This window comes from Leuciscus leuciscus (assembly GCF_965113295.1).
Source record: "Leuciscus leuciscus genome assembly, chromosome: 24".
Lineage (NCBI taxonomy): Eukaryota > Metazoa > Chordata > Actinopteri > Cypriniformes > Leuciscidae > Leuciscus > Leuciscus leuciscus.
This window is the reverse complement of record NC_138723.1, coordinates 21,733,543-21,761,444: the sequence shown is the minus strand read 5'-3', so window position 1 is coordinate 21,761,444 and position 27,902 is coordinate 21,733,543. Positions and strand designations below refer to the sequence as shown.

At 37.8% G+C, this 27,902-nt stretch overlaps 2 protein-coding genes across 11 annotated transcripts in view; one reads left to right on the top strand and one right to left on the bottom strand.

Annotated features, from left to right (window-relative positions):
• The window catches only part of ccdc169 (coiled-coil domain containing 169), a 239,433-nt gene that overhangs the window by 162,174 nt on the left and 49,357 nt on the right, over window positions 1-27,902 (top strand). The window lies entirely within an intron of this gene.
• nbeaa (neurobeachin a) overlaps window positions 1-27,902 on the bottom strand; it is a 127,160-nt gene that overhangs the window by 98,108 nt on the left and 1,150 nt on the right. The window lies entirely within an intron of this gene.

Below are 27,902 nucleotides of genomic sequence, written 5' to 3'. Positions count from 1 at the left end.
GGCCATACAACTTGAGCACTGTATTGCAAATGTTTTGAAACCATATGACAGCTCTGAATGAGGAACATACTGAAATGTCATTGATTCATAAAATGAAATGTAGTAGTAGTGTTATATTGATCGCATGCCATGAAATGAAAAAGTAAAATATGGTGCCAGTAGCCAGAAATAACATCAAATGCATCATATTAGGTTTAAGATCTATGGTTAATATTATTCTGTTCATTTTTGGGTGAACTATCCCTTTAAGTCACTAAACAAGAAAATAGACTAGAGATAATCCTGGAGATTTTTGGTGTCAAACCATCAAACAAAAACAAAATTAATATATCTATTTAAGAAATATTTGCATGTATATACTGTATTTATACATCATTTATATTATATATATATATATATATAAAAATATAAATATTTAATATATAAATAACAAATTTTTCGTAAATATATACAGTACATAGTACATGTGTCACACATGTACTATGTACTGTATATATTTACAAAAAAAGTGTGTGTACTGTATTTACAAAATAATTATACACAGTACACACACATATATGATGTAAACACAAACTTTTATTTTGGATGCGATTAATCGTTGCCCAGCACAAAATTATATATATATTATTATTGAAAAATGACAAGTAAAACTGCAAGTTGCACACACAAGTCCAAAGAGTATTTCGACACAGACACTTCCATCTTGTGCCCTTTATAAAACCATGAAGGGCAAGCAGAAAATCTATCTAGCTATTTTAGCATTGAAAATGTTGAAGGAAGCCAATGAAATTTATGAGACGCAACAAATCAGCCGCTTGCCGCCTGTCGTCTCCATTAGACAGTAAACGAGGTCCGCGTATCCTTGAGAAGCCGACCTCAGCTGAGAAACACAAAATATATTTCAGCACTTTAAAACTCATTGACCGCTAAATCAAAACATTGCCTGAGCATGTGAACAAGTGGCTTGTCATTTTCAAGTAAAAATAACGAAAAGGCTGGTACAATTACCTCAAGGCACACACAAATGTCAAGCTGTCTGTCTACGACCTGCGGTGATTGTAATCTGGTAAGAAAGGGTTTTAAAAGATCTTAGCATCTATCATCATTAAAGCTTCAGGCCTACAGTTTCAAAATGCCAATTTAGATCATGTTTAATTGACTTCTATAAGAACGGCAGGTTAATAAATAGTGATAAGTGTTCCGCCTCAGGCTGACAGTGCCAAGGACTGAAGATCACCTTGTGAAGGGAATTTGATCCCAAAGCCCTTCTTATATTGTTATTAAATTTTGCATTCATTATTGCGATTACTTTAGGGTTTCCACCTTTCCACTAAAGCTCTCTGGGGGATTTGTCATTGGAGTCAGTGATTCACTGTAACGCAGCAACACAATGTGAACTGATGGGTGCTATAAATCCACACGGTTCTATTTCTATGCGGCCAATTCTAATGCGTCCTACTTATCAACAGTAAAAATAGATGAGGCGATATAAATGGCTTCAAACAAATTGGGATGAAAGGAATGGAGCATAATTGTGCCAGTTAAGAAACAAACAGTAAACTAACAATAGAGTCGTCTTTAAAAAAAGATCCAGACTAAGAGGAAAGGGAAAAAAATTACAGCCAGACAGGTTTAAACGGAACGTGTTTATCTGGAAGATTGCATAACTCGGACTTGACGTGCTTTAATAGGGTTAATATCATGAAAAAATATTAAAAATCTCTTAAAAATAAAAATACATTTTTGATATACTCAAAGTTCAAAAAGAACTGGTAATTAAAACAAAATCTGGGCTTTTAGAAAGTAAAGACCTAAGCAATACTGTTGCCATCACTGGTGTCAAAATAAATAATAATTTATTATTAATAATTATTTTTTCAAGTTTTGGAATTTTGGCCTGTAAGCATCAATGCAACTCAATCAACTCTTTCACTCAGTTATACCTGCAGGCCAAAATGTTATAAAAAAAATTAAAAAAAATGTATTATCAATCACAATAACAATAATAAAATAAATGAATGTACATGAATAAATATTATCTTAAGTCTGATTGCTTAGAAACAACAGTTTCACTGGAAAAAAACGCATGACCAGAGGTTTATTCATATTCGTGGCACAAACAATACAGAAAAAGTGCTTTAAAGTTTAAACCAGTGCATGGGGTTAAGGGGTTGTTCAAACTCATAACCCTAATCATGAGCAATAATAATAGAGAACACCATAAAAAGCAACAATAATAGAGATGCTAGCTAAACAAAAAAACACTAATGATTAAACCTTTGCCACCTTGTGGTTAGAGAGTACTTCACATAACGAGAGAGAGAGAGAGAGAGAGAGAGAGAGAGAGAGAGAGAGAGAGAGAGAGAGAGAGAGAGAGAGAGAGAGAGAGAGAGAGAGAGAGATGATAATAGGAAGTTAGTCATTATTATTTACTGCAGGTATGACTAGTTTCTACTCAGGAAAAACATGCATGTTTGCTCATGGCACTAACCCACATGACTCAGACTTGTGAAAAAAAGCATTTCAAGGAAGAACGATGTAAACAACCTCTTCAAAGACTCTACAGCCAGTTGCCTAATCATTGTAGAATGTAAAAATAAATAAAATAAATAAATAAAAACAAGCAGTTAAAAAGCCCCCAAGACTCTCATCCGACTGTTCTGAACCCAGAGGAAACATCTGCTTTCTCAAAGAGAGAGAAAACTAAAAAAAAAAAAAAAAAAAAAACACACACTTGATTCGGAGGGGAGCAGACAGTCAGTCTAGAGGCCAGCCTCGGTTTCAGGACCTTGGAGAGCACATAGTCCATGTTTTCCACCTTTACAAAGCATAGTGTCGGTAAATATGTCTGCTTTGTTCAAATGATGTATGGATCATGATGACATATCTAGTGCGCCTAGTCTTCAGGGGCCCAGTTCCCCCTCCCTGCGGTCCCGTACTCCCCCTCTCTTTGGTTTTAACAGTACGTTTGCCATCCCTGGTGGAAACGAGAGGCATGTGTGGTGTTCCTCATCCAGTGATATGCGATTACGGGCAGAGCAACGGCTGCGGCCAATCGAATTACAGCAGAACAAGGAGAGGAACAAAGCAGCCTGTGCTCTAAACTCTAAATGCACTTCAAAGCCTCCAAGCCTGCCGTGCAGGACAGACCCCGGCACTGGCAGAAGGGGGGATGGACAGAAATGTAGAGAGAAGAGAGGGTGGAATAAGACCGTCTGAGATGAAAAGAACAAAAGAAGCTCTTGAGGCCGCAGAGAATGGATAGACGGAGAATGGAATACAAACATCGAAGGGTAATCATCTATAAGCATCAAAAAAATAAAGTCGATAACAGCCTTATTACAGTCCATTGACGGGTATCTCCTTTGTGATAAGACTGGAGCTGTTCTGGAAAGATCAGATTGGGCCTTAATTAAGACTAAAAGCCATCATACAACTAAAAGCAGTGTTTAGGCTGAAAGCAACATCAGAGACTCACTCAGGCTCTTAGCAGTGGACTCCAAATGCCTCAGTAGTTTCTGGGCAGGTCCGGAAATCATTCAACAGCTACCAAAAGTATATGAACCCTTCAACCAGTTATTAACCCTAACGTATGAAATAATAATAAAATAAATAAAAAAATTCAACGTTTAAACAAAATCTAAAAATAAAAAAAGCAGCTTGCATATGTATTTTTTGTTGTTGTTGTTGAGTATCATATCTAATACAGTGCATCAGGCTTTTATGGCTTACATAGTATGATATGGGAGAATATGAAGCTCGCACTCAAGGAGGGAAAAAACAGCTTAATTTCATCCAGAGACCCAAACGGAGCAAAAATACAAAATTTGGTATATGGTCGAAAAGTAAGATTAAATTCTTATAGTAATGTAAATCATTGAGATCTTGATGAGAACTGCATAGCAGACTACTTACATGAAATGCATATAAATATATCGGTTGTCATTCTATATCTCCCAATAATATGTCTTAGTAAGATTACATTTAAATGCTTAGTTTTATGATTAAAGTTTTTAGTTTTTGTTTTTATCATGGGAACAAAACATAATGCAATGCAATACAATGATGACAGAGATGTATAAGTAAATGTTCCTCAAAACCTGATGTATCATATTTGATACTCACATTTTAACATAAAATTTCCACAAGTTTATGTGTGGATAATCACGTAAACCTAAGCTGCTTCTGTCTAGTATGCGTTCATCTTGAAATATTACAAACAACTTAATATTTATTCTTACGTTTACTAAAAATCAGTAAAGATTAGTAAAGTTTTCACAGCAAAAAGACACGTTTACCACAAACTAAAGGGGGACATTTATAGAATTATACTAAAAGACCCTTTTCACTTGCCTATCAATCAGACGACAGAAGGAATGTAGAAGATTGTGTTCAACAAAATTATCATCACACGCCTTAGAGATGTGCGTATCAAATATGATACTGTAGGCTTTACAGAGTTAAATTCACCCAGATTAGAGAAGACCCTTCTCTAATGTAAGCATGCTACATCTAAATATCACTATGATCAAAATGTTAATATGCTACATAAACAGAGAATATTTATTTTAAATTGTAATAATATTTCACAGTATTACTGCTTAACTGTTTTACATTATCAAATAAATGCAGCTTTGGTGGGAATATTACCAGAGTATCACCTCCAAAGAGAGAATATCCTCTGTCTCAGTGGCTGATGGCATTCCACTAGACTGTCTCAAAGAGTTAAATGTCTCAGGAATGGACCATAAGCCCAATCACATGCCTATCTCTCTCTCCTACGCCCCCTCCAGACACATGACAAGGTTTTTCTTTCCGCTGCACTGCGAGACTCAAACTCTCTCCTGAGATTCTTGCACCCTCTACAGTGGAAAACAAAACAGTTGCCATCTCAGACCTCTGCAAATATCACAACGCTTATTAATAATTGATGTGTTTTACAGAGCGCTGGCCAGTTTTAAAGTAAACTACAAGGCTTTTAAAAGGGATAGTTCACCAAAAATAACACTCTGGGAAAGAGCATCCTGAACATCAAGCAGAAGGAACTGGATTAAATATTCTGAATGATACCAATCCAGAATCTGACATGGATTAAGCCTGGAATCATAACCACACCATGTTGGTTTGTTTGGTCCCCCCGACTGAGCTTGGTTTCTCCCAAGGTTTTGTTTTCTTCTCCATTCTGTCACCAATGGAGTTTGGGTTTCTTGCCTCAGGCTTGCTTAGTTGGAGATATGTAATATTCAGCAATATTATTGATTTGACTGCACTGACACTATTGGATAAGAACTGAACTGAGCTGAACATCAATGTTTTCTACAGAGCTGCTTTATAGTAGAATCGAACTCATTTCATATTTGATGATCTTTACAGTTATTAAATGGAACTGACCTCAGCTGAACAATGACACTATTTTCTTTTTAGGGCTGCTTTACAGCAGAATTGAACTTTGTTTGCATCATTGACTCCTTATTTTTCTATTTATCCCTGTAAAGCTGCTTTGAAACAATCTGTATTGTATAAAGCGCTAAAAAATAAAGGTGACCTGACCGCCTACCGCTAAATAACTTTGTGATCCAAAGATGAAAAAAAAAAGTCCGTTTGGAATGGCATGAGAGATAGCAAATGACAGACTTTTCATTTTTGGGTGAACTATCCCTTTAAATTAGGTTAACTTCAGAGTCATTAAAACATCCAGAGACTTGTAGGGGAAACCCAATTTATGCCGCCACCAAAAAAAGGAAGAAAGGAAAACTTCACAAATGAGGACACAGATATGACTGAGGTTTATATAAACGGTGTTATACATATTTTATACACATACTGTATCTGTATGCATCATGTAAAATGTTTGTGTGTTTGTCTGAGGTACAGTCGTAGCTGCGAGCTGAGATAACAACCTGTGCGAGCTTGTTAAACTAAATGCCATTGTTTCCGTTCAGCCTGTGGTTCTAGTTCGCAATGACCTCTGATGTAAATGAGCGTTTTATTCTGCGGCTAAATTTAAGCTTCATTAAAAGAAGTACTCGCACCACACAATAATGTCAACTGAACACCAGCAAGGTGCATTTGTGGATGTCATGTGAATGAGACTGACCAGGGTCAATTACTCTTGACGAAATTAAAATTTGAATCCATAAAGCTCAATGACTCCTCATTATTGTTATCAATCATAAAATGAAAAGTATTTTGTTTTAAACACATTAAATGTCTGGCAACAATATAAAAATTGACATCCATTTTCATCCAATCTTTGTAGTTATAACTATTTTTTAAGTTAGCTACACCTTTCACTGACCATTTGACACATATACACATTTACATATATATATATATATATATATATATATATATATATATATATATATATATATATATATATATATATATATATATATATATATTTTTTTTTTTTTTTTTTTTTTTACCCTATTCAAGTCCCCATTATTTTGAAAGACTAAATACAAGAGAGAGGGATACTCATTCAAATGTGAAATATCCATCAGTCTCTGAATCAGACACAAAGGTAATAAAGGCAGAGTCAGACTCCCCCCAGACAGAGCTAAACACACACACACACACACACGCGCTGCACACGCACAAACACACACAGTCGTCAGTAATGAATGCATCCTAGAGCCTCAGCTTCCTGTGCAAGTCTGAGAGCACACGCGGAGCTTCAATTGTCTTCTCTCAGCGTCAGCAGAAGTCTTCTACGACACTTCTCTCTAATCCACCCCCTCATTTTCTCTTTCTCTGTATTTAGCAACGTCCCGTGTTTCGCTCCAGTACGCCATCCTAGAGCAGAGAACTAAGATGGAACCTCTCCTGCCTGATCTCCACAGAGACAGAAACACTCCCAACAACCGCTAGGATCCGGGGAAGAGGAGAGGAATTATGTCGCTGAACTGACAGCTAGAATTCCAGTTGGAAATGCTTCACAGGTTCTTTTATAGACTTCATAATTTACTTTCAAGTGTCAGTGTCAGGAGTACAGGATCCCAGAAATTCCAAAACATAATTAATTGGTTCACTAAAATAAAACCGTATGAATTAAAGTACAATAAAATTAAATAAATAAATCTGATTTTATTTAATCTGAAAGTTACATATTTCAAATATATTGTCCCTTAAATAGCATAGTCAGCTATTTTCTTGTGTAGCTGTCTACCTAAAAAGGAAAGTTAGACTGTAGTTTAACTACTTCAAATGAGCACAAAATACTACGGCTTCAAAGCAGCTTCCCCAACACTTGTGAGAACCATAATGATAAAGACTCATTTGCGGTTTCAAGCCAACAGGTGTGACCAAATTAAAGCTAAGGTAGGTAATTCCGGAGAGGCTAACAATAGCAATCCAGCTTTGAAAGCATGAGATCCCACCCTCCCTTCAGAGCGTCTCAAAAGCTACGCATCCTTCAAAACACATTTGCAGCGTCTGCAAAGCGTCGCAAGAGACGGCGTTAAAATACATTAACACTCAAAGGGCCCTATCTTGCACCCAGCGCAATTGACTTTGTACACCGACGCATGTATCATTCCTATTTTGCACCCGCGCAAAGCGGACTTTTCCCTCCTCAGACGCACGTCGGTAAGTTAGGAAATACACTTGCGCTCCCGGGGGCGGTTCATGCGCAAAGAGGAGGCGTGTTCCGGCGCAAACGTTCCTTCATGCTATTTTGCAGGTTTAGAAAACAATTGCGCCACTAACCAGGAAAAAATAGTTTAAAGTCAGTGGCGCGTTGCGCATGTTATTCATAGGCTATTTTAAGGGCGCATGCTTGGCCATAATCAATGTAGCGTGTGCACAACGCGAACTTTGATTCTCTCATCTACACAGAAGCAGCCGTTTTCATTTTTGCAGATAGATCGATAGATCGATAGATAGATAGATAGATAATTTATTATAAAAGCATACATCTAGCTTACACATTTACCCAAATTATCATATGCCTGTTTAACCGAAGTTAATTTGGGTGGGTTTCTCCATCCCCAATGTCCCTGACGAGAACGTCGGTCTCCTCGGCTGTGAACCGCTCCTGGCGCGCGCCTGGCAAAGCCGCCGTTATAATAGGAATCCGCTTTAGAACAAGCGCGCCTGCTCTTAAAGGGAATGTGAGATGTCGCTCTGATTGGTTTATTTCACGTTACGCCCAAACCACACCTATGAATAATGAAGCTACTTCAGACCAACCCCTTTTAGATTTGCGCCAGGCGCAAGAGGCATTTATCCCGCCGGGAAAATAGCAACAGCGCCCAAGACCCGCCCACAAAGTTACTTGCGCTTTGCGCTTGACACTTGCGTTTCAGATCGTTAAAATAGGGCCCAAAGACATTTTACAAAACCATTACAACAAAAATGAATGTACTTACTTGTACAACCTGACTGCTGCAGATTCATTTGCGTTGATTGTGTTGACATAGAAACGCATAAATCCAAGTCTGAGGACGTGAACTGCTCCGGGTAGAATGGCACTGGTTGCCATTTTGTAATTACGCCGTAATTCCGCCGTAGACGCAGCTTGTTGTTTTGGTTCAGGAGGAACTGTAAAAGGCGGCTGCGGTTTGTTTGTTTTTGGCATCGGTGACTGACGTCTGTCTATAACTCTGCATAGCCTTATGGAACATGCTGATGATAATGTCTGCACGAGCAGGGTGCGCGGAGGTATAGAAATACATATGTTGACAGACAGGTAGGACATCGTATGCAATGATTAGACGCACATTTTTAGGTCCTGAGACTTCCACAGAAGATATATGCACATGTTTTAATATTTTTTTAATATCAGGATTTGAAGAGATTTTCAACCAGTATAACAAAAAGTGTTTATGAAACAAACTGCCAACCCTACATTTAATGAAGAACTGTCATTACCGATGCAACGGTGTGGGCTGCTAAAAGTACATCCCTTTTGGCTCACCAAATTAGCAGAGAGCATCTAACCATTTATGCAACAGTGCTTGTGTCAATATATGAAGCACCACTCAGGAAAAATGCGCCTGTGGAAATAGTGAATCCTGTCGGACGCTAATGAGCATTGCTAAGGTCTAACGAGAACGTGTGAGATGAAAACACCTACACGAGTGAACAAACACTCCAGCATGCTACAAATCCTGTGCCTGGGGATACAAAACTGTACTGTTCTCTGTTGTTGAACATCTGAGAGCGAAAGCGGTAACAATTACTTTCTAAAAATAGCGAAACCTTCAAAACCGAAGGAGTTCAGTTTCACAAGAGAAGAAAAAGAACAACTTCAGTGGACTTCATGAAGTATAGACCCATATGAAATGGGTAAACAAAGACACACTTTTGTGACCAAGCACACACACACACACACACACACACACACACATACAGAAAACAAGCTGAGGATAGAATGACAGGAACTTGGCAATGACGAGAATGGAGTGGCAGAAGTTTGACAATTTTCCATCTGTGGTGATCCATCTGCGGAATTAAACGTCCATTACCACTCACTTACACACACAAACTACAAGTAGAGTCACGCTAATTTCTACAACCCCAGGAACGGTGACTGAAAAATAAGCAATTAACTTGCCATAGCTATAAAATAGCAATGAATTGATCTAGCAGGATCTGAAATTACACAGAAAATAATTGTGGACTGAGTAAGGTAGTACCATGGTACTTTTTGGCACCACCTCCAGCTGGGTATGACCTGTTTTTTTCCAGCCGGGTACACATTATCTGAACACAACTGGAATCATGCACATGCTTGTGGAAATGGCAGATGATGATGAGGCCCATTTTCAACTGCGCGCTTTCTTTCCACAATAACAAAGCACAAGACGACAACTGTTCATCAGACTAGCACAAAGCTGAAGCTTCAAATGTCAGAGTGCAGCTGTGAACCTCCAGCCTCTGCTGACTCATCTGCAGTTTCTACGGTGAGTAATACAACTGAGATCCATCAAAAGACATTACAGCCAACAATAACAAGCTAAGGACGCTTTTGTATGGAAAAGAACTTCACGCGTTTGCTTCTGTAAACCTTTAAGCAGGCCCAGAGAAATTAGGCTACCCATTTTTACATTTTCTGCTTCTGCTTTGAGAGAAAACCTGCCAGACATATAGGACTATTATATATATTTTATATATAAAATACACATTTCTAGATATAGTATCCTTAGAAATTTGCCCCATTTTTAACATACAACAGGTGTATGATTGCTTAAATAGAAAAGTGGAATGTAAAAACACTTGAAGAGTAATTACAATGCAGCAGTATTTTCTTGCGTTAACAGCAGGAATTAAGGAACACTTAATAAAAAGAACTCCAGGAAGCAAAGCAAAGTCCAAAGCATTTTTAACTCAAGTGTCTCTGATTGGCAGAGGCCTGTAAACAGAGCTGGCAGCAGGGGCTGTGGTGAGCAGCAAGAACCACTGGAGCTCTAGTGTATGAGCAGAAGGAAAGGAGCTCAAGGGCACAGCCACAGCTCTGGATCAATGAAAGAACACCACTGGCATCAGTCCAGCCATAACTGTGGGACTTTAAAAGCTGTAGGAACACCAATCCAGGTCCTTTTTTCTTCTGCTTGCTGTCACAAGTAGCCTACACACACGCATACTAACATTACTGCCCTGACCCTGAGACCTAAGTAATATTCATACAAGAACTTGCTAACAGTAAAAGCAGACTACCATCAGAGCCTCAGAAACCACAGTAAATGCAGGTAATGGGCACAGTGGGAGGTCATCTCTGGGTTTCTATGGAAACAGGTGAGGGGCTATCATGCTATTAAAAGCAGAAGCACAGGTACATTAGATCAGATGAGTCAAGACAAGAGCTTTGTAATGTTGCTTCCTGTCATTTCAAATGGAGGTTTTTTTTTTTAGCTCATATACAAAAAAGCATTTCAAAACAATTTCATACAGCAAATGCATGGAAAAAAGAAATTAGGAGGATACAAACACCCAAATAACATCTGTAAATATTTCCCTCTGAAGAAGACTAAGATGGACAGAGAAAGAGGAAATGCTGAATGTCCATAATGCACCTCTGCTTCTGCACTATTGATTCATTAGAGATGACCATTATGTAGTAATGTTATTTAATGCATTAAAAAAAAATGTTAGCCGATTATTTAAACTAAAATACAGGACAATAACCAGTATGCCTGAGAAATGTATTTACTATTTTATTCACAAATTAAATGACCAAAAAACGGTTTAAAATGAACAACCAACACCTTTATTTAAAAATATATATTTATAATAGCAGTAACAACAACAACAACAATAATAATAATAATAATAATAATAATAATAATATGTATTAATAAAACCATCAACATTTTAAATATCAATAAACATTTCAATTACTAATATTAAATATTTTAGATATATTAGATATTATTTTATTATGTTTTAGTAATACAATTAGATTTTTCAAAAGGTATCTGAGGCTTTGTATGTATATATTAAATACTATTTATATACTGTATATTCTTATTCAGAGAAACAGTTTTTACCTGTAAAATGACCTGTTAGAGGTCACAGGGACACACACTGATACAGTCTGATAAATGACCATGTTTCTTATAGCTTTACTGGAAACTCATCCGGAGGGATGCATTACTCTAACAAGAACCAAATATACCAATAAGAATTGAAATATTGCCACACTTGGATGCAGATGACAGCACACACGATCATCTCTCAACACCTCAAAGTCACGAAATCCACACCGGCACACCAGCAATTATCATGCATTCAGACTTAACGGTGAAATGTAGGTGAAGGATTCAGTAAAAGTATCTGTCATTGGTGCTTACAGCAGGCAAAGCCACAAAGGAAAATCAATTTGCATAGTCCATGTTAGTTATATAGTCGACTTAAGTCTCTTCTACCTTCCTGACCTTTTATTTCTTTTCATCTAACTTCCGTTCCCCAGCATTGTGACTTCAACACATGGCCTGCCGAACAATAGCCACTTGTGTTACAGAGAAAAACAACAATCGGGTAAGCTGAAGTAATCCAGCATCACAAGACCACACTGGAACTGAGCTTGTTGCTAAGGCTGAATGAGGCAAGGGTTTGACCTTTGACCCTGAGTCCTGCACCCCGCAAGCCATAACTGGTTTAGAAAACCAAACCTTCAGAATCACTCAAGTCAACTTAAATGTCAGCATATCTACTAAAATATAAAGCCAAATGATGTCTATTTTCATGAAGATAAAAAACAATAATATATATATTACAACAATCATTTTAATACATTTATGGCCTTGTGAGATGGGTCACACTGTGTTCACTGCATTGACCATCAAATAATGTCAGGCACCAGTAACTGCCACACAACAACCCGTACACAACTTTAAAAGGACACTTGAAGGCTCTAAAACGTTCTCACACTCTCTCTCACACACAACTTAGTCATATCGACCTTAGCCACTGCCAGGGTAGACACCATATTTAATTGTAGACAAAACATTGATAATACATAAAAAATAAAAAACTCAAGACCTCTAGGATTAACATCAACAACATATAGGAAATATCTTTAGGTCACAAACCGCCGTTTGAGAAACAGTTCTCTCTCATAAATACCATTAAAGGGTTTGTTCACCCAATAATGAAAATGACCCCATAATTGACTCAGCCTGTATGATTTTCTTCTTTCAGCCAAACACAACCAGAGTTTTATTTAAAAATATCCTGGCTCTTCCAAGCTTCCAATCGGAGTGAATAGTAACTTACTGTATAGTAACTGAAGCCCCCCCAAAAAAACATCCATCCATTATAAAAGTAATCCATACAACGCCAGGGGGTTAATAAAGACCTTCTGAAACAAAGCAATGCTTTTTTGAAAGAAAAATATTCATATTTATAATTTTATAATCTATAATCACTGGTTTACGTTAACGTCTGTACGCGAGTCTAGTTCCGGCGGAAGAGTGACCTCTGACCCGACGCATGACGTAGGATGTAGGAGTAGCGTAAGCTTAGTTGAGAGAAGACGCCTCTCGCGGTTCAAACAAATAGGGCTGAGCAACAAACTCAAGCTTCGCCATTTCTCTTTAAATATTTTCGTTTTAAACTTCTAAATCGAGACGGGTGTTTCGTTTTGCTCTATCCTCTGCGTTTCCGCGTTCGTCGATACATCATACGCCGGGTCAGAGGTCACTCTTCCACCAGAACTAGACTCGCGCACGGCCGTTACCAGAAGCCAGTCATTATAGTTTATAAACCACTGTATACTATTATCACTCAAATGGCTAATATTGCCCACAACCCATTGCGCATTGGACGAGGATTCAATTAACTAAACAAATTAAAAAGAGTTAAAAAACTACAAACATGGCGGATGTGCGAGTCCGACAGTTAAGTAGAGAAGTTTAGATAAAGGGGTTTGAGTAATTATCAGTATCTAACTTGACAAAAAGATATTTATTCAAATGTTATCCACATTATATTTCATCTGCAACAACATTGTGAACTTTTGTAAAGATATGTTTGGTCATTAACTTTTACATTTTTCATTATTCCAACTGCAAACACACGAGGAAAGTTCTCCTCATGAAAAACCCACGACTGGCAGATCAACATGCTACTACACATCTCTCCGAAACGGTAGGAAATTAAATTAAATTGAATGTGGAAGATTTTAACTTTGACAAATTGATTGATGGTGTAGTTTAAACGGTGACGTAGTATGACCCAAAGCTTGCCTCCTCTTCTGCTACATACTCAAAAGTATGTACTTTTTCTTCACAAAAAGAGTAAATACTTTTAGGGCATAGTATAACGTAGCAAACTGGGACGCAGCAAATTATTCGAGAGATTTGTTTCGTTCAAAACACCGATTCATCCAGTAATGAAACAAGTGAAATATTTATGAGTGAGTCATTGAATCATTCATTTAAACCAAAAATGTATTCATTTAAAATAATTTACCATTTTAAATAGACTGCAGCTATTGAAATTTTGTCAGAACCTTTAGTAAACTGCATGTTATTTTCTTTAGTTGCCTCTTATGTGTCGTGGGGAAATTGTGTGATCACTATTTGAAAAGAAGAAATCATTATTTTCAATTTAACCAGAATCGTGCAGCTGTAATTTTGACATAAAACTGACATCATTTTAGTACTTCAACTTAAAATTATTTTAAGCAACATAAAAAATTTTTTTTAAAAACATTTAGTTTTTTTTATTTCACCTTTATTTAAAAACATTTTTTAACTGTTTTTAATAATTTGTTTATACAATAACAGCACTGCATACACGTGACCTTGAGATTCAATTTGCATGTTAAAAATAAAAAGCTAATTAAAAGAAATCCCATCAACCGAGGCTTTGACACAAGGCCAGATAGCTTTGTGTTTTACATACTAATCTTGGAACAAAAAACTACTACACACAAAGAGATGGAAAGTGAAATTTTGTACTTCCGCCAAATGTGTATACCAGGAATCGATCTTTTTGGGAGTCAAAATAGAGTGTTTGAACTTAAGATCTGCAATATGGGCTCGATGTGGGCCCAACATCTTTCTGAACAAGAAAACAAGCTGAACGTAACATTTTTCTGTACTGTTTACCCCATAACTATAGATCAGATGCCCATGGGCAGTCAGGACTGCAATGAAAATACACACTGCAACACACACTTTCTACCCTTAATCGATGTGGAATTAAATGGTTGGCTGGTTTGTACCGAGTGGAGAAGGGAGGACAGAACAAATTGAGGTGAATCAAGGAACATGCCCGATAAAAATCTTCAAAAAACGAGTATTAGAGGACATTCGTAGATGTTGACAGTGAATAATTCAGACTGAAAACTCTTGCGTTAATGTCAAAAGCATTTCTTTCTCATTTATAACAGGTCTAAGGGTTAATAGTGTGCTCTTATATAGGCTATTGTGCAAAAGTGCTCATGCAAGCAACAGTAGTTCAAATCTAGCTCTACTGTACCTATAGTGTAAAAAAGACCAAAAGGTAAAAATAAAACTTAAATATGTAGTGTGGATCCGACTCAACATCAACAAACCCCCTTTGTGTGAGCTCTCCACATATCGCCAGCAAATGTAGCGAAAAGTGATAATGAGTGAAAGATCAGCATTCCAGCCTCACAAAGCCGACTCAAATCCTCGTCCGGCTTATCTTTCCCTTCCAACCCGCAGGCCTGTGCTCTCCACACCAGGACCAACATAATGTGGGTCCTAAATAACCCTCTTGAGCTGTTTATTCCCCCAGCATGCAACACAATGGCCCTGCAGTGCTGGAAACAAGAGTCGGAGAGCTTCTCCTCTCCACCGCTGCCTCACTCTTGTTCTTCAAACCCTCCCCCTTTCTGTGACTCTCTCTACCGCCCTCCCTCTTCCAGTCTAACGCCAGACGAAGAGTGAGTCAGAGCGGCGAGTACGCCAGAGGGCATGTTGGAGGACAGGACAAGATTTTTCCGGGCCAGACCGAGTTCGAGTCCACTGCGAGACCTTGTGGCAGTTAGAGGGATTTGGGTGAACTCTGAAGAAGAATTCAGAGGGTTGGTCCAACTTCCCTTAATGTGACCAAAAAGGGTGAAAGAAAAGAGAAAGAAAGACTTAAATAAGAACTCTGAAACCACAACAATAGGGGGCTGCAGTGATGACATCGTTTTCCAACCCGGAAGTTAGCATCACCCCGGTTCCCTCGACAAAAAAGTCAACAGGATTTTTCCATTGGCTTTTGGATTATTGCAGAAAATATGCTGTGTGACCAACAAAAGTTTATGATTCTTACACATTGTTGTTGATCACAAATTAACACAACTTCTATGAATTTTGATGCTTAAATACAATCTCCAGAAGCAGAAAGCTAAAGTTAGGCTATAAACGAACTACACAGGGTCAAATGACTTCAACGTCACCATCACTACGCTTCTGTCAACTCTTTCAATCTTTATTTAAAATGTTAGAAAATTTAAATTAAGTTTGACTAAGTATAGTTTGCAAGAGCATGAACACAACGGTGCTGTGAAGGCGGACTAGTGAATATATGAGTTTTCCTGTTGATGATATTTAATGTCTCCAACCACCTCTATAATCCTAATCAGACACTTGTTAGCAAATTAGTCAATGTGTTTTATGTAATAAAATAAAATGTGAAAATATCCACCAATATACCACAGATGTTCCTAGAAACGAATTAGAAAATTCCTTAACTTCAGGACGATGGAAGTTTTCCATCATCCCGTTTTTAATGCTTTTTTTTTTTAAGCATCACATCATGGTAACACAATGGTCACAAAAAAGCAGCCCAATTAATTTTGTCCATTTCAAAAAATGACTTTCTGCTAGTAGGAAGTTAATTGTTGGTACCATCTTGAATCGTTCCAAATATTGAAAAGATCTGATATTGAAAAGAGTCAACTGACATGCTAATTGCAATTTTGCCATGATATCAGTCCTTTTTTTAGGAGGTAAAAAAAAATAAAAAACTGCAATTGCCACATCCTGTCAAGTGTCAATATAGTTAATTTATCCTAAATATTTCCCAAAACTGTTGTGGGTTAAATAATTGCAAGATACACTAAATTGCTCCTCAGCGATGAACAAAGCTGCATTGTACTGTATTGTTAGGGTTAGACTAATAGTATGACTATTTGCCTCAGGTTTGAATGACCTAGATAATACACTGCACTCATAATGCACTACTTAAATAAATTATATAAAACAGATCAATTCCATCTGCAGCATGCATTTATATTTGTAATAACTTAACGATATGTTGTCAGGCTTATACAGTCACATGGACCCCCCTTCAGCAGAATCTTTAGATAAAACAAAAATACCAGCTGGGGTGAAGCATCATTGGAGCCTGTTTAATTCTGTCCACAAAGCATACCATGCTGCTTTTAGCGGGTGCAGACAGCGGGCAGGCAAAAAACTAGGCCAACATGAATTTCATATGACTCTCACCAAGTACAAGAAAGATGTGTGTGTGTGTGTGTGTGAGATGGGGGGTTGGGGCGGGTGGAGCATCCAGGATCATATGCAGTGTGGTGGAGAATGCAATTGGATGTCACTCTGCAACACAAAAAATGTGTGTGAGTGTGTGTGTGTGTGTGTCAGACTCTAGTATCAGCGAAACTCTTTGCAGCAGAAAGACAGAGCTTGTGAGACCCTGGTCTTGTTCACAAACAAAGACACATAGCCTCTACATACCTGTGCAGAGCTCAAAACAAATCCGAGCCCCTGGCTACTCAATCCGACATCCCCTCCATATACACACACACACACACACACACTTGTCATTCATTGTGTAAATGTGCCTCTGGTTAGACGTGAAAAACAAAAATCACTCCACCAGCAGCAGAGAGAGTCTACAGACACGAGCAAGTAAATGCGAGTACTTCTTGAACAGTTCGACAGTGGGACTTAAAAGCATATTTTCTCCCCGCTGCCCTTTTCTATAATAGATCCGTTGCTGTCTGGAACATGCTCATGGAGAAATGAACCTCTTTTCTGAAAAGCACTGAATTAAAGAAATATGACCTTTTAGCAATTCTTTTGAGGAGATGGACATCTAGTCGTGCACGTACTGATGTGTTAGATATTACACAAACAGCACACACACTCACAAGAGATAGAAAACAAGCCAATGTGCATCACGTGCCTTTGTGTTACTGCAGTGAGAGAGGTAGATGAGTGTAATCTAAAGAAGAGAAAGGAGAGGCGAGGGTGGGGTGTCTGAAAAGGAGGGTGCGGTTTTGCTTTTTCCGGCTACGTTTTCCAGCTATTCGACAAACATTAAGATTACAGTTGGGACAAAATATACATTTTCAGATTGATTGTAATTTTAATTTGAACATTCTCAATATCGATAAATAAAAATCCAGTCTGAATTGAATGTGATGGTAAGTGAAGGCATTTACCAATAAATACAAGACACATCTTTCCTTGCATTGTCCTCGAAAGATGTTCACTGTGACATGAATCATGGACAAAAGACTCTTATGAACCAGTTCTTTTTAGTGAATCAAAAATATACAGCACAACTAGTATAGTCTGATTCATGAACAAATTACTTTTTTGATTCGGTCCTTTTAATGGAATCATTCAAAAAGACTCAATCTCAAACAAAGACCATTTGAATCAGTCAGATGAATCCTTCCTTACTCATTGAATTCATGTTAATTATAGGATATCTGTATAATTTACAGCAATATTTGAGAGAATTTCTTTTATATACAAGCAAAAGGACATCATAAAGTTTTAAAAGAAATTAATACTTCTTTTCAGCAAGGATGATCAAAAGTGGCAGTATAGACTTGTACATTGTTAAAAAGATTTCAATTTTACATTCTTTCAGACTCTATTCATCAAATAATCCTGAAAAAACTCCTTGAACTCTTGAAAAATCTTGAACTCCAAATCAGCAAATTAGAATGATTTCTGAAGGATCATATGACACTAAAGACTGGAGTAATGATGCTAAAATTCTGCTTTTCCATCACACGAATACATTACATGTATTTTTGATTGTATTTTTGATCAAATAATTGCAGCCTTGGGGAACGTAAGAGAATTATTTCAAAAAAAAAAAAAAAAAAAAAAAAAAAAAAAAATTACCAACCCCAATCTTTTGAATGGCAGTGAATCAGAAATTCAGAATACAAATAAATTGGATTGAATCAGATTCAAATTTAATCAAAAAAAGTGTGAATCAAAATCAAATTGGCAAATGTCATCAACACAGCAGTGACGCTTGACTGGTTTTGCTTCTGGTTAATGTGAAATCAGGTCCTGAATATAATGTACCATGAAATTCTGTAGTGCAGTATGATATTGATACAAAATTATAACACCAATGCAATGGTCCTTACTTGCTAAGTATGCTCTTAAATATCCCATAAAGCCGCAATTTGGGGAGTTGTTTACAGCTATATAAGCTATAATTTTGAGCCCTGATTTTCTTCTCAAGAACATCTCATTTGATGCAGAACAGCTTATCCGACTCATACCTGCCGATCGCAGCGTCCAAGAGGCTTGTAATGCCTGGACGTACATGACATTCCTGCCAGCACTGGATGTCTGAGCTAAATAGTGACAACTTTGTTCACTATCGGGAACGAGAAAGAGTTTTATCCCACTTATCTGGAGATTTGATTGTGACATTGCAAGTTTCACATTCCCAAATTCAACCTGGAAAATAACTACTTGCAAAACAACTGAACCCTGTTATGTTTCATTCGCAGCGCAATGGCAGTTCAAAAATTAAAACATGAATATGTAGCGATGAACACACTACAAGCATTTGTTTATCCTATAATTGTTCCCAAAGTTGTTTGCAGCTGGAAACCATCAAGTCTATTTCCAATTTCATTCATTTCAGCAGAAGCAGGAGCTTTGTTATCAGATGGCGTGACAAAGACGGTCTGCTCGGGAGTCGGAATCATTCCATTCTATTCAGTTTATCATTTATTTTTTTTGGATTGTTTTTTTTAACACTTCCTCCAAGCATTTGTGCCTCACGTCTAGCCAAAAAGAGGTTTTGATTATTCAGAAAGAAATTGGGAGCCAGGTGGTGTGCAGAATGTGTACAACCCATTACACCGCCTATGGGAAAAGAGTGGTTTAACTAGGAAAAGTTTCTATAAAAAGGTCTGTCCATTATAATCATATTGTCTGGCCTCTGACAGCAATGAATCTGTTTTGACCTTGCAGCAAACACTCAGCAAACACTTCCCACCGTCGAAACCCTGATTGAGCGATTACAAGAAATCTATATTTTCAACCTGTGCTAAACCTCTGCAAAACTTTCCACCTCACAAAACCAGTAAAGCAAGGCAAAATAACTATAACAGTATAACAGTAATGGCTGCGTAGCACTTTACTAACTATATTTTCCATTGGACAGCTGACAGCGTCAAACAAGTGCGGAATGATTCAGTTAAAATACACTCCATATGGTACATGTTTCACTTACGCTGAGGTTAGAATTCTGCCGCCGTCAAACGCAAGCAAATTTATGATTGTCTCCGACTCCAAAATCTAACTTCGGTGTCAGATTCTGGGCTCTCATCCAGAAAGATCAGGGATACTGGAGAGAATTGTTCCCAGAGTGCAGAAGCTTGATGATAGACAATACCAACTTATCTGTTTTAAAACAGCTCCGCAATAGCATAGAGATTACATGTATAGAGACTCTCATTAGCAGAGATAATGAAGCTTTGTAAAGAAGGCCCTGGACAGTGAGGCGCTGCTGGAAATACATCAGGAAGGGGTACTGGATCCAAAATTGGCAGGAACACTGGACTGATCTAGAATCATGCTACAGTTCTTTTCTTAAACCCTCTTCTTTCATAAGAGCCTCTCAATTTGAGAAGCTCTTATGAAAGGGGCTACTGCCCAAGTTGCAACCTTATCAAGTGGAATGTGGCAGCCTTTCTAAATAAAATAAAAAGGTCAAGATGAAAATCGTGGGAAAAGGATGATGTTTGTGCATCTAGCCCAGACCTTGGCTGAATCTTCTGATATTTTTAGCATTTTCTGCACTGATATTGAGCAAATATGGATTTAAACATGATAAAGGGAGCTGAGAGTGATGTAGCCCAAAGGCCCATTCACACCAAAAACCATAACTGTGAAGATTATGACGATAACTATATTAGCATCCACACCAACGGACGATTTATTTATTTGTTTTTATTGCCATACCAACATCCATGCTTGCATTTTCATGGCAAGATAAGTGTATTTAAACAAATAGTGGTAAATTAGCATTGAAAATCCACAACAATGGATGATAATGTTCTTTTTATTATAAGCGAGTGCTGCAGTAATTTTCTCGAACACTTTACATGCTCAAGCTCTTAATAGTCAGATGGATTCGGATTTTCTGTCAATGTTTATTGTTCATCAGCTAGAAAAGAAATCATTGTGAAAGTCATTCCAATGACATCGTTCCTGTGTCGTTATCATTACAGTTGTAGTGCGGACGTTCCTATTCTCAGAGAAACAGAATGATTACTAAAACATTATAGTTATCATACTTGGTGTGAATGGCCCTTAACACATCATAACCAGGCACAATGTGACAAAAACTATAAAGTCTACCTGTTCCATATTAATATGGGACAGCGACAAGAAACAAGCCACAGAGAAATTGGGCAAAAACATTACAGTCCACTAATAGTTTGAGAAAACATTGGATGTCAGTGGTCATGGTGTGGACAGGAAGAGTGGAAGTGCTAAAAGCCCACAGTCGTGCTCGCCACGGGCAGCTAACATGTCAAAATAAGCATGAAGATGATAAGGTTATTAGGGGAAAACACACCACTCTGTCACAGGAGAAATAGAACAAATTATATACAAGTGAAAAGGGAAATGAGGGAAGTACTACAAAATTGTCTTGAATTACAATCAATAAAAGAATTATAGCTCAAGGTAAAGAATATTGTAGTAATTCTGCACATCAGGCATAGTCATGTGCTCGCCTTTAACAAGATTTTAATCAATGCCTGTGTCCTTGCTTTATGTCCATCTGCCTGAGGATAAAATATGGACACAGCAAGCTGTGAGACCCGCAGATGTTCAGCTTCGTCCTTCCCAACAAATCAGACACATGCTGAGTGATGTTATGCAGTTCTTTACCGGATGATTTTGGGTGTGTACATCAACATAATCATTTTGTAAATGCATATTAAAGCATGCTAAATGTCTACTAGTTGTTTCTGGGGGGGGTTTGGTCAAACGTAACACATCAGAACCATTACCTAGGGGATACCATACATAATTCACACATGTTGAGCCCTGATGTTCATGTAGGACATCCCAAATCATTTTCTATCTAATGCACTGCTGATAAAAAGTTATCTTTCTGTTTGTATTTAGAATGATCATTTTTACATCAAAACTCACAGTGCTGATTATCTGACTTGCTACATTAAATATTTACCAGAACTGCCAAGTAAAGAATTGTGTGCCTGAATATGACTCATAAAGCACTTTTGAAGAAAAAAAGGGTCCCTTCTGCCTTGTTATGAATTAATCTATCACGATACATAGCTCACAAAGCATTCTCCGTGTCAGACAAGGGTACAAATCACTTCCATCTACATAACTAATGAGTGAAGTCAATAATGAAGAATGTTAGGAGCTGCACCCTGCCTGTATGCACTTGGTCTCTAATGAAACCGCCAGGTTTAATGAAATTCCTGTCTCAAGGTCTTCACAAAGACAGATGTTACCGTTCAAGCTCAAGCAATTTACATTGAAACAGGAAGTTTGGGCATATTGCAGGAAGGACCAATCTTTTTGTTAGATTCAGTGGTCTCTAGTGACATTCTCATTCTCATTCTCATTCGCAGAAATCTGATTCAGTAAGAATTTGTTTAAGAAATTCATACTTTTATTCAGCAAGGACGCAGTACATTTATGTATTTTGAATCAATTTATCAACAAAAAAAAGGAGAAAAAAAAAAGAAAAAGAAAAAAAACTATTGCGGTTTCCACAAGAATATTAAGCAGCACAACCATTTTCAACTTTAATAATGATATAAAATATTTCATGAGCAGCCAATCAGCATGTTATAGAGTGATTCCTGAAGGATCATGTGACACTGAAGAGTGGAGAAATTATGCTGAAATTTCAGCTTTGCCTGAATAAACTACATTTTAAAATATATCAAATTAGACAATAGTTGTTTTAAACTGTAATAATATTTTATAATATAAGTGATTTAATAAATACAGTAAATTCATAGAATAAATACGAATAAATATATACAAATAAATACAGCCTTGGTGAGAATGAGACTTCTTCCAAATACCTTAAAATGTCTTACTTAACTCATACTTTTAAACTGTATTGTGTACATTAGCTAAAAGTGAAGTTTCATCATGAATACTAGCATATACATGACCTCAAAGCTAATATACATGCACTAAAATCCACAAAACACCAACTTCCATTTGCCAGGGTCTTTAACTCTACTGTGGCAGAGGCAGAGAGCACACATCTCCTTCTCTCTGAAAGCTTTCAGCGTTGAACGATGACGCAGCACTGTCACAGGTTAATGCAAGCACTTTCATTAAAGCAAGAGATCAGTCCGTGAGTGGCTTTGTTCGCATACTCATTAGCTACTGTCACATATGCTGGATCCCTGAGATGTAAATGTACGGTAAACAATTAATTAATTGATTATGCGGCTTATCTGATTGTGAGGGCCTGATTTCATATCCGCTTCTCTATTGTTGTTTAGTTCTGCAGGCAAACAAATTGATCCTATAGGTTGCATGCGGCGTGCCATTTCACGCTCCCCAGAGCTCTTTTGACCTTAGAGATTACTGATCCTGTGTTAGGAAGATTTGCATGAACTTTGCGTTACGCTGAGCGGTCTCACACCGTTCTATGCATGGCTACGTCCTGAATGAGCGATATAGAGCTGTGCTGCTGTCTCTGTGGCCAACGAGGACTGTTTGTGCTGACTGTGCAGAGCATCCTGACCTTGGTGATTCTGCAGAGTGGATGTGAATAATGAGATGATCCCTTTAGACAGACAACAACAGCTCAGCCACAAGAGAGTGAAAAACATGCGCATTTAAGATACAAACAGACACCTCAAAGCAGTGTCACAATCATTATATAATATTTTGCATTAGGTCTGGTTGAAAAAAAGCAGACCTAATGCATGCATGTACATATATACACACATTTCAAGAGTAAAACACATTCTAACTAGATTTGATGTGATAAAGTGACTAGCGTAACACTACAGAGCCTCGCCACACGCACAAGTTTAGGGTCATTCTGATTTTTTAAAAATAAATTAATACTTTTATTACGCAAGGATGCCTTAAAAACGCAAGGATGCCTCAAAACTGACAGTAAAGACATGTTTAAAGTCTATAATAGCTTCATGAATATGTATTTCAAATAAATGCTGTTATTTAGAATGTTCTATTCCTCATAGAATCCTGAAAAAAATGTGTTAGGGTTTCCACGAAAATATTAGGCTAAGTAACACAACTGTTTTCAACTTTGATAATAATAAGAAATGCTTCTTGAGCTCCAAATCAGCATAGAATGATTTCTGAAGGATCATGTGACACCGAAGACTGGAGTTATGATGCTGAAAATTATTTTAAATTGTTATAATATTTCAAAATATTACATGTTTTTGACTATTTTAGCAAATAAATGCAGTCTTGGTGAGAATAATAAAATAATCATTTAAAAAATATTAAAATATTTGACCAACCCCAAACTTCTGAACGGAAGTGTGACTGTATATTAAACAAAAGATACATTAATTGGTTTGCATTGTGTCGCATTACACAGCATTTTCACTTTCATTGTGAAAGACAAAATACTTAACACTGATTAGGATACGGGTTTAAGATGAAATTTAACAAACTCGTTTACTTGGTTTAAAATGTTTACTACTTTTACACGCAAGTCGCTTTAATGTCAAATAAACTACTTGTATATCCTCCTGTCCAGATCGCAAAGCTGATCCAGTTGGCCGGGAAGAGATGACAACAGTTGGTATGGTGGGAAGCAAGCAGCACAATCCCATGGTGCCGTTTCCATGGCAACTATGATGCTTTGCTAATGGCATGGGAGTCTAAACGTTAGGCCCTCGGTGGCAGTCTGTGCATGTATGTGCGTTACGTGTGGGTAGAGAAAAGAGAGAGGGGGGGGGAGAAAAACGACAGACAGTGAGCAGATTGGCTCAGTGTGCCTCTCACAGGAGAAACTGAATGGCGGGAGGTAAAGGACGACCACGCATCAAAGAAAGACAAATAAAATTACTGTATCATGAACAACATTGCATCTCCCTCGCCACGCACCCAAATTGCCACTAATATTATAATTGCAGCCTACGTATTTCCAGTACAAGAATTAATGTAATACAGTACAGCAACCAAAAAGACGAAGCCCGTTTTCTGATTTATCTGAGGGTGAAGACTGCAGCTACGACTACAATAGTAACTATGTCAGATCCACAGGGAGGGAGCTGTGAGCCCTGCATACAGTCAGGGAAGTCTTCCTGTGATCCACGCTAAATAAAAGACACTGTGACCCTCTACACATAAACAGAAGTGATTTGAAAATAGACCAGAGGTAGGATTACAGTAAGAAATTGAGTCTTAAAATACATCTGGTAGCTAGGCTGCTCATCGTTCATAATAAACTACAGCATGCGTGTTTTATAGTACATTTGCATGCTTGCATGTTGTCTGGCACATTATAAGGAACTGCCCTCATGAAGAGGGCCACAGGACACTCGTTCATCCCTCTGCCAGATCAAGCCCTCTCAACACCTCCTGCGTGTGTCATTTGTTCAGAAGCTGGGTGGCAGGGATGTCTGGCATACCACTGTAAGGCCACGAGGTTGAGGACGAGTCTAATTACATTCAGGGTCTAACAGCAGTGCTTCACAACATGTGTTCTCTGGTCTGAATTTCAATAGCAAGTAGGGAGACACTGGAGAAAAATGAAATGGGATTTTGAATCTAGCACACTGACCAAATTAGAACTCAGCCCTCAGAAACTGCCTTGAACTGGCAAAAGACGAGGCCTACAGAAACAATCCATCATATGCAAACTTCTTCAAAACGCCTTCAAAAGTGGAACAACCAAACCAAACGTGAATCCTTTTCGGAGTATCTTTTTTTTCCCCTGAAACGCATACTTCTCCCAAGCCCTGCGGACTCGCCAATTAATTAAGGTGATCGGTACATCTGCTCTGCTAAATGGCATTCACCATCCATCAATACTGGCTGTACTCAGGCACAAGCAGTGGTTTCAGACAAAGCTGAATAATACATAAGGTCTACCCCACCTACAGTTGTGTATCGGCATTGTGCCAAACACCATGCAATGCTTCTCTCTTTCCCTGACCAGCAGCGTTCTCCATTAAAAAACAATGGAAACCATTTCTGCCAAAATACCATAATTGCTACAGTTCTTGTTACTATTGCAACAATAAAATAAATTAAAACATGGTTTCGCTTTAGTGCAAAACGCTTTTATTAATGACTGATGGATTGTGGTGACTTGCAATAACACAATAATCTTAACTGTGGTATTCTGAAATCATTTAATGTGCATTTCACAAATACATCTCCATTGTGACGAAAGCAGATTGGCCCACAATGCACATCATTTCAAATTTGATTAATAGATCAGTTCCAATTTGAATAATAGATTTAAATAAAATTAAAGCTATCTACAGCTGCTAAAAGACCAACCGTAAAACGTCAGAATTTGTTGCAAATATGGATCCAAAAAAGACCACAGATTACTTATAAAAAACTATTTCATATAACACTGAAAATGTGCTAGTTGCACTTGTTAAGGTGTTCTTGACAATGTTACAGAGTCTACAAAGGTCCTCATGACAAAAAACTACTAGGCTATATACTTGTAATGGGTCCAAATTTAACCAAAAAACAATAGAAGGGCTAAGAGCTGACAGGATGGCAAGTGACTTGTTTAAAACGTTCATCGTCCGCTTTGTATTATCCAAAGCACAGCATACATAGGAAGTACGTTGGTATAATTTCATTCCGATCTGAAACAGTGAACTCTATGGAGTCACATGACCCGCCAGTAGCTCCAGCCAGCCAGAAGAGAGATGTGGTGCTGCGCTACTCTCTTCGGTTTAAATCGCGTTGGCTCGAGGTTTCAGAGCACATCACCACTGCAGCAACCCCCACCCTCCTCCTCCTCCTCCTCCTCCTCCACCACCTGCTTCCACATGCACGGCTACAGGAACTCTGCATCCCTGCGCATAGAGCAACTGCTGCAGCATCCCTTCACTAGAATCACCACTAACATGTTTCTAAACATCCAGCTCTCTAAATTAATGACCCGACGGAAACACGATGACCGACGCCTCCTATTAAAGAGTAAACACCAATTGTGACTATAAATCGAACGCTTACGGTCTCTATAGTGCATATAATTACCCCGCAGGCCGTTTTGCTAAGTCGTGGAATGGTTTCGACAACATTTTTGAACAGATGTCGAGATTGATAACGTGATAAATACGTTTTCACAACGTTGCAGAAACATTGTTAAGAGGTTGCTAGCACGTTGTTTTAGGAACTGATACTAGCTATAATATAGGCCTACCTTCGTAGCTAAACTATAACCTACACCAAAAAAAAAAAAAAAAAAAATTCCTCAAGACATTACTCTCATGATGTATTTTCACAACTTTTTAGAAGTGAATATAGTTTGTCCTGAGGTAAAACTGTCTTGCCTCAGAAAACCTGTCCTGTCAAACTCTCTCTGCGCGCGCCGCTCAACATTTTTAACGTTTTTTAGCCCATTCAAACATCCTCTTCCATTCATAAAGATCAACTAGAAACTAGAAATGTTTGTAATTTGTGAAGTTGACACGTATTTGCCATTGAACTAAGCCAGATTATAAACTGCTTGTTTTAAGAAAATAAAAACGTTGACAAATAACGTTCACTGCGTTTCATTTTGATTCGTTTTCATAGTAAAGCACATTATATTAGGCTACCTTTCTTTTATCTGAGGTGTGATTTCAATGACTTAAAAAAAAAAACCTAACGTTACCTGACTGCAACGTTAGCATGTAAAAACGTTTCATACAGCTTTAAGGAGGCCTGGCTCGATCGGCCAATTGTAATTATTGATAAGGACGTCGGTAAAAAAATCTCCATCCCTTCCTTCAAAACAAAGATCCTCCCAGCATCCCAGGCACCAGGCATTACTGAATCTGTGTTAATGCGTTTTCTAAGCCGTTTCATAACAAGAATTCAGTTAAAGCCCGCTTTAATCCACCTCGCTTACCAGCCTGTGGCCTCCACGAGCAAAAACAGCAGCCATATCGAACATATACGGACACAGGAGGATATAACAGGTGCCAAACACAGCACATTATTAAAGCTTAAAAATAACGAGCATCACAGACGACACGT